We start from the raw sequence: 6,961 nt of genomic DNA on the forward strand, positions 1-6,961 counted from the left end.
TGCATTACAACCCAGAATCAGTCAGCACTTCCAGGAAAGAAGCAGTGAAAATTGAAGGGATATCCAATATATTTTATGCCTGTTTGCAACCTCTCAGAACCTGTGAGCATTTATTTTGATTAACTTTTTAAAAAAAGTGGCACAATTAAAAAATGAAACTTAAAAAAGTGAAAATCCAATAAGCAGTCTATGCTCCATTGTTTGACCGGATGTGCTTGATTTTCTTCTCTTTACACAGGGCCTGGTGTAATCTTGCGATGGGACCTGATGTTTGCTGAAGGGATATCAATGTTCATAAACATCCTGTTAATAATTTACAGAGGTACACGTCCCTCACAAAGAAAAGGTGACAATGTTACAGGTAAAGCGTTGAATGTGGAGTTATGAAAAGAGCACAAATGTGGTGGAACTGAATCCTGTCGGAGTCAGAGGAGCTGCATCAAAGAAAAGCATTGGTCGTCTGTTGTCTGTGTGCAGAGCTGAAGGATGGAACTATGAAAGATCTGTGGTGATGGAGTTACGAGGTTTGTGCACCCGTACTGGAGATGAGAAGAGTAAAGGCTGGTAATGTGAGGAAGACTGAGTGCGTTACAGCGAATTTTAATGGGCTGTACCAAAATGTGAGACAGAGAGATACCCACTAGACCATTCAATCTGTCCTTGCTGGTTATGCTGGAGAATAGGTCAGGTTGAGAATGTCTCTGAGAACTAGTAATAATGTGCCCTGACACTTGCTCTCATTGTTGGCACAGTGGTGCAGCTGCTAGGTCTGCTGCCTCACAGCACCAGACACCTGGGTTCAAACCTTGGGTGCGATGTGCGTGGAGAATGCACATTCTCCCTGTGACCTTGTGGGTTTCCACCAGGCGCTCCGGTTTCCTCCCGCATCCCAAGGACGTGCAGGTAGGTAGGTTAATTGGCCACTGTAAATTGCCTCGAGTGTGTGGGTGAATGGTAGAATCGGGACTGGTGGGGGGGGGGGGTGATGGGAATGTGGGGAGAATAAAGTGGGATTAGTGTAAATGGATGGTTGATGGTCAGTGTGGATTCAGTAGGTTGAAAAGCCTGTTTCCATGCTGCACACGTCTACAGAAAACAAACTGCTGGAGGAACTCAGTAGGTCAGGCAGCATCTGTGAAAGCAAAATGGTCGATGTTTCGGGTCAAGACTCTGCCTCAGGACTGACCCGAAGCATCGACCATCCCTTTGCCTCCACAGCTTCTGCTTGACCCACTGAGTTCCTCCAGAAGTTTGCTTTCTGCTCCAGATTCCAGCATCTGCAGACTCTTGTCTCTCCTGTACATTTCTGTTACTATTGAGCAGGCATGTTGTAAGCTTGTGATAACCTGTGTGAGAAACTCAGATAATGAGTAAAGAGAAAACCTTCCAATAGATTGTAGTAAGATCTTTTTATTAAACACTATTCAATAGAATATCTAAAGTAGATGAGACAATTATAACATTCTAAAAATTGTATTCATTTTGGACAGTGATTTTAGCTAAAAGTGAGGAGGCATGAGTTTAAGATGGCTTTTTATTAAAAAAAAAGCATTATGATTTTTCACTTTAATGAAGCAAGGATGTGACAGCTTCTGGAACTAATGCTTTCGTAAGTTTATAACTTAAAGGCTAGTAAAGTTAATTGAACCAGGCGACCCAGCCTGAGCCCAACGGGATCCATTGATGAAGGGTCTCGACTGTCCATTTCCCTCCACAGATGCTGCCTGAGTTCCTCCAGTGCTTTGTGTGTTGCTCCAGTTTCCAGCATCTGCAGTCTTTTACGTCTCCAGGACCCATCTATGTGAGGTTTCAACTGGATTGAATTTCAAAGAAAACTTGTAAGTCCTTAGGCTGTATTGGATAGAGCCTGGTCAGGGCATTATAAATAAGTGAAGCAAGGTTCAATATTTTGTTTTGAGCACAGTTCCCTGCCCCCTGTGCATCGTCAGGTTCAGGCTGGGTATCAAAGTAATTATAATTCCTTAGGACCTGTTTGGGTTTGGATTGGCTGTGGTCGGACTGGGTTTTAATTTTATTCCCGAGCACACCTCCAAACACCAAGCATTCTTCTATTAGAAGGAAGAAAGAGGTGTAACGAGAGGCCCACATTCTAAAAGCTTTCCTGAAGTAAGTGAGGAGGAACTATTTCCCATTAGTCAATAACTTGGGTATCTCTAAGGTGTGAATTTAAAACCAATTAAAGAAAATAGGGAGAAGTAAAAAGTATTTACAGGTGGATTGTAACAATCTGATTTGCTTTAGAAATAGTGGAGCAGCAGCAGCGTCCATAATAGCCTTTTGAGCGAAGTAAATAAATATATAAAAGGATAATGCACCTAAATGGAAAGCTCTATCTCACAGTAGAAATGCATCAATGAAGTGAGTGGAATGGCTTTCTTCAGTGCTTACTGTATCCGTAACGCTAGGTTCTGCATTTTGTTGTTGTTTTACTCTTTGTACTACCTCAATGTACTTGCATTTTGGAATAATCTGTATGAATGGCAGGCAAAACAAAGTCTTTCACTGTACCTCGGTTCATGTGACAATAATAAACCAATTACCAATTAATAAGGTTCTCTGATTTGACAGTGTGATTTGAATTGCTAACGTTTTTTATTCATTTATGGGATATGGCTTTTGTGTCATGTCCATTCCTAATTGCACTTGAGAAGATGACGGAGACCCACCTTCTCGACCTGTTGCAGTCCAACGGATGAATGTACTGCTACATGTGGTCAGGTAGGGAGTTCCAGGACACAAATGCAGCAATGTTGGAGGAATGGTGATATATTTCCAAATCGCAGTGGTGTGGGACTTGGAGAAGAGTCTGCAGGTGGTGGAGTCCCCATGAATCTGCCCCGTTAATGTTCTTGGTGGTAGTGCAGGTGTGGAAGGTGCTATCAGAATAAGTTTAAGTAGCAGCTACAGTGCATTTTGTGGCTGCTACACACTGCAACTACGGTGCACCTGTGGTGAAGGAAGCGAATCCTCAGAGTGGATGATGGCATTGTTAATCAAGTGGGTTGTTTTGTCTTGGAGTTACAAAAGCACAAGGAAAAGTGTTGGAATTATTCCACATTTGGTACAGATGTCAATTTGCGAGTGTATCTGAATTCTCACAGAGACAGAATCTGAGTAGTGAATGTGCGTGTTACAGACAGAGACAATAATAAAAGATGGACCATAAACACACTAGTGTGTATGTACCCCATAGGAATGTAATTAAGTATGAAACAAGAAGAAACAATTAAATTCATCGTACTTTTTTGTACTTCCATGTATTAACCAAGGACACATTTTATCAATTACATCTTTAAATTGAACCATTCCCATATCTCAAGCAAAATTCACAAAAGAGAAATGGAGAGGTTGATTCAAAAATTACTGGATTAAGAGGAGATTCAATGGAGGTAATTGTAAAACAATTGATACTGCTTTCATCATTCCACATATCCACAGGATAGATGTCGATGAGGAAACTTATCTGTCCCATCCTACCATGAACTTCAAAGTCTCTCCAATGTCTCTCATACCCATCCAACTCCATTTACAGATTCCAGTTCCAAGGCACCTTGCCTCTGCAATGTTTCTGATCAATGTTTGTCAGTATCTTTGTAATTTTGCTTCATTGGCTCTTGGAGAGCAAACATTCCCTGTTCAAGTTGGTTTTAACATTACTAATATTCTCTTGCAGTCTGACAGATAAAACTGTTCCAGAAAAGAAGAGTTCCAGCAATTAGAAACTACTGAACAACATGGAGACCCTCACTACATTTTCCAGATGGTATTTATATGCCATACATGGTTACTTTTGTGAAGTAATGTTTACAGCTGGATGGGACTTTGTAGAAAATGCAAACTGGAAATTCCTGGGAGTCACCAGTGTGTGGTCCCTTTTTATCTATGGCACTTCAATCCTCATTGTGGAAAAGATGTACCTTCACCTTCGGACTAAGTGTAACATTCTAATAAGGGGCTTTATTTATACACTCTGGACATATGTTTGGGAATTTACAACGGGCTTTATTCTGCAACAGTTTAATGCTTGCCCCTGGGATTATTCCTCTTTCCGGGGGAACTTTATGGGAATAATTACTCTTGAATATGCAATGCCATGGTTCCTCGCTTCAATAGTTGCAGAGCAAATGGTGATTAAGAACATTCTGCGGTTACGTCTTGAAGGACAGGGAGACCCAGCTTCAAGTCAGAATGGATGGAAAGACCATGTGACACTGAAAAAATCCTTGTAAATGAATTTGGTTTGATCAACTTTTCTTGCATAACATCCATCAATTGATTTCCTCTTTGGGATTTATTTTACGTTATTCTTGTTTGGTTTCAGTTTTCACCTTGGTTCCTGAAATTGTCATCTATTGTTACAATTCCAGTAGGCAAATGAGAACTATGCATGTATAAACCTTGCTGCTTTCTCTTCTACCCTTTGGAAGGTATCACAAATGAGTCTAATTCTGTTTTAACCTAAAGTCCAGATCAGTTATCAGTGGACAATATCAGTTGCAAAGAGCAGTAGCAATTTTGGTGATTTTTAACCCATCCTCATTTCACATTTTCTGGTCATTCCTCATTTGGATAAGATAAATTAATGCAGTATAGGTCAGAAATCTATCTTCTGCTTTATACCTTTATCCTACACTACTTGAACCCGGAAGTCCTTTGCGATCATTTTCCGTGGTCCCCAAATTCACTCTCAAATATCCATCTAATTTCTTTTGCAGACAACAGGATTGCCACCATAAACCATTCACTGCTTTCTTTTGCTTCTTTGAGCACATTTCATTTTTCCTAGAGTTTAGGGTAAACTGAAATATATTATCAGTACTCAATTTAACTTTTTTCCAAAGAATCTTGAAAGCAAATATGTTCTTGCATCTCAAAAACCCTTCAGATTCCAAAGTAATCAAGTGGAGTCCTGATTTTACTTCTCCTCTACTCTTGGTTATCTCTGATGTTCTGGTCCTTTGTACATTATCTGAATTTTCTAACTTTCCAAGGTCCCTTGTAAACAAAGCATGCCTGTTATTTTTATCAATAACATTAGTCAAAATTACTGAAAGGGAAAAAGTGACTAAAATAAAATAAATGGTTGATTTTTTAAATTGTCAAACTGCATGACACGCCATAGGTGTGAATCAAAATAGATGCTTAGGTCTGGATTTATTGAAATTAATCTTAACTGTTCAAAACAAAACCTTAAACTCTATTAATACTTGCTTCCCAGGCATTCGTCCTTTGTAATACTGTCACTGAAGCTATGTTTGTATTTGAGATGTGGGACATTCCATATATTGTCCAGATGTGCTGAGCTATTAATGGTTCCTGGAGTTGTCCATGATGGCTTTTAGCACTGCTGAAGAATATCATGGCTTTTAGACAGAGCACTTATGTCACTCTTCCAATTGTTTGGAAACAGCTAAATTATTATGACTGCATTCTGCCTACTGAACCAATCAATGGATGTTCATTTATTGAAGCAAATGTCACTGCATTATCAGAAACAAAAGCATTCTTTCTATACAACTATTACACAGGCCTCAACCAGTTTAAATGTCACTTTCAGGTATTGCTATCTATGCACAGACAATCAGGAATGATATTTCCATTTATATAGCACCTTGCCACATTGAATAAACTTGTTCATCAAACAGGAGTGCTTTGAGAAGACCTTGACCCAAAGAGAAGTTCTATCTGTGTCACCTTATATTCTCCAATGAGTAGCAAACAAAACCTGGAATGTCTAATTAAACTTAACTCCTCCTTTATTCATTAACAACCTGTCACTTCTTATTGGATGATAAATTGCTAGTTTCCTGTTTTGAATCTGGGTTAATTCCTCTCAAACTTCTCAAATCAAAATTCTTTACAAGAGGGAAGTAAGAATTTTTTAGAACTGAACTTGAAGGCAGGAACCTGGAATGGGAGGACACTGTACTAGTTAATTTTACAACAGAAATCATGAATACAGAAAATATACTTACTGTTCTTTTGGCTTCTTTCGGAAAATGTATAGTTATATGTTAATACATCTTAAAAGATAATTGTATTTTATGATTGGACTCTATTTACAGATTATGCATGAGCACTCTGGGCTTGCATAGGTCAATAAAACATAGCAAATAGAAACAACATCACCATGGTAACTTTTGAATTAAATGCAAATAAAACACAGCAGAATTACGAAAACATAAATCAAACAGAATGGGGGACTTATTTCAGTTATGGGGTAATTACTTCAATCTATATCACCTCCACTCTAGAACTATGGTCAACCCAAATTCATTCATCAAGCTGCAGTGTGCAGATGGTGATTGCACATGTGTACATATGTGGAGGGCAAGTTCCAAGTCATCTAATTTTTGCAAAGGGTCCTCTACCAACCTGTCCCCTGCTGTACAACACCACTGTCTGGCAATAAAAATCTATGATGCAATCCTGGAACGCACTGGCCGCTTCTCATGCCTTACGAGCCACTTGTTAGTGAAGGTGGACGTAGATGATGTAATTCGGCATCGAGTTCAGTGTGCCGACAGAACCTTTGGATGTCTGTAGGAAAGAGTGTTTGAGGATCAAGACCTCAACTCACACATAGCTCATCGTCTACTGGGCAGCGTGTCACCTGCCCTTCTTTATGCTCTTGAGACATGCACTACCCTTGGCAAGCACCTCAAAGGATTGGAAAGATCCCATCAATACTTCCACTGCAAAATCCTCCAAATTCACACAAAAATGAAACAACGTCAGCGTTCTCTCTTGGTCTAACATCCCAACTATTGAGCTCAAATTACACTCAGTTAGCCATGATGGACAGGCTACAATGTTCACCTATCAACACTAGATCCTAAAATAGACACTCTTTCAAGCTCTGTCACACAAAGTGAAGACCATGTGAAAGCAGGAAAAGATATGAGGATGTCCTCAAGGCCTTCTCAAAAAAAATGCCACA

The 6,961-nt window shown here is 39.5% G+C and overlaps 1 long non-coding RNA gene across 1 annotated transcript; it reads left to right on the plus strand.

Moving 5' to 3' along the window:
• Positions 1-346: 346 nt before the first annotated feature.
• LOC127568830 (uncharacterized) lies at positions 347-6,116 on the plus strand. Its single transcript, XR_007956077.1, has 3 exons — positions 347-524; positions 1,718-1,838; positions 3,695-6,116. It is a non-coding gene; the product is annotated as an uncharacterized LOC127568830 (long non-coding RNA).
• The last annotated feature ends 845 nt before the right edge of the window (positions 6,117-6,961 follow it).

The sequence above is a fragment of the Pristis pectinata genome, chromosome 3, assembly GCF_009764475.1.
Source record: "Pristis pectinata isolate sPriPec2 chromosome 3, sPriPec2.1.pri, whole genome shotgun sequence".
NCBI lineage: Eukaryota > Metazoa > Chordata > Chondrichthyes > Rhinopristiformes > Pristidae > Pristis > Pristis pectinata.